This window comes from Nannospalax galili, unplaced genomic scaffold, assembly GCF_000622305.1.
Source record: "Nannospalax galili isolate Female #2095 unplaced genomic scaffold, S.galili_v1.0 scaffold1685, whole genome shotgun sequence".
Lineage (NCBI taxonomy): Eukaryota > Metazoa > Chordata > Mammalia > Rodentia > Spalacidae > Nannospalax > Nannospalax galili.
The window spans coordinates 551,108-552,930 of NW_008352830.1; positions in this window are offsets into that span (position 1 = coordinate 551,108).

Below are 1,823 nucleotides of genomic sequence, written 5' to 3' on the forward strand. Positions count from 1 at the left end.
TTGAGACAGGGTCTTGTGCAGTCAAGGCTGGCCTGGACTGAGATGTCACTCCTGATCCTCCTGCTCCCACTTCCTGAGTGCTGGGATTACAGGATCATGCCACCAACATTAACTTTGAAAAACATACCAAAACAAACAAGAACAAAAAAGAAACAGCATGGTCTCCCTGTGTAGGTTGGACTACCCTCAAACTCAGGTTCCCTCTGCCTCAGCCTCCCCAAATGCTGAGATGACAGTAGGCCAGCATGCTGGGCTTGGACCTAGCTCAGAGAAAGGAGTCAGGTCTATAAAGCAGTGATTCTTTTTTTCACCTTTTTTTCCTTCTTTTTTATTTGTTTGAAACAAGATCTCATGTTACTCAGGCTGACCGTATACTCACAATGTAGCCAAGACTGACCTTGAATCCCTGATGCCCTTCCCTCTAATTCCTAACTGCTTAAATTATAGGAGTGCACCATCTCCCTCCACTTAGGAGGTTCTGTGGATGTAACCAAGAGCTTCATGTATGCCAGGCAGCCTGTCTACCTCTGAACCACACCCCCAGCCCATCACTCGGGGATTCTAGGCAGGGGCTGTACCACTGAACTGTGCCCCCAGCCCCAGACTGTTGGCTTAAAATGGCAGGAGCCATTAAGGGAATCCCAGTTCTCAGCAAAAAGCATTACATGTTGTATGTATTAAAATATATGTTTGTGGAGCTGGAGAGATGGCTCAGCAGTTAAGAGCACTAGCTGCTCTTGCAGAGGACCTGGGTTTAATTCCCGGCACCTACATGGTGGCTAACAACCATCTATAATTCCAGTTCTAGGGAATCCGATGCCCTCTTCTGACTTCTGAAGGCATTTCAGGAGATGGGTGCACTTAAATACATGCAAACAATATAGTCATACACATAAAATAAAAATAATAAATAAATAAAATATTTTAAAATATATGTTTGCAGCTGGGTGTGGTGGTGCTCACCCATAGTCCCAGCCCTTGAGTGGCAGAGGCAGGCAGATCTTGTGAGTTCAAGGCCAGCCTGGTTTACATAGTGAGTTCCAGGCTAGCTGGGGCTACAGGGGGACCCTGTTTCAGAAAAAAAAGACCAAAAAAAATGTTTTCCTGCATATATTATGTCACATTAACATGCTGCTTCTTGGGTTTTGGTTTGTTTGTTTGTTTGTTTGTTTGTTTGTTTGTTTCTGGTCTTTTTGAAACTGGGTCTCCCTGTAGCTCCAGCTGGCCTGGAACTCACTGGAACTCACTATGTAGACCAGGCTGGCCTTGAACTCACAGAGATCCACCAGCCTCTACCTTCCAAGTGCTACGACTACAGGCGTGTGCCACCATGCCCAGCAACATGCTGATTCCTAATATTGATATCTTTATTGAAAGCTTTTTTATTTTCATGGTGCTGTGGATGGAATCCAAGGCTTCTCATATAAAGCTAGTATTCCGCTCTTAAATCTCACCCCAGCTTTCACTGTCAGTTTAAATATTAATAATAGATTTGGATGCTCAGCCTAGCATGGTGGCACTCGCTTTTAATCTCAGCACTCAGGAGGCAGAGGCAGGAGGATCTCTTTGAGTTTAAGGCTAACTTGGTCTACATAGTGAGTTCCAGGCCAGGCAGGATATAGGGAGACCCAGTCTCAAAAAAGAAAACAAGGGGCTGGAGAGATGGCTCCGCAGTTAAGAACATCAGGTTCGAATCTCAGCACCCACATGGCAGCTAACAACTGTCTGTAACTCCAGTCCCAGGGGATCCGATAGCCTCTTCTGACTTCCACAGGCATTGCATGACACGGGTGCACTTACCTACATGCAGGCAATACACACAT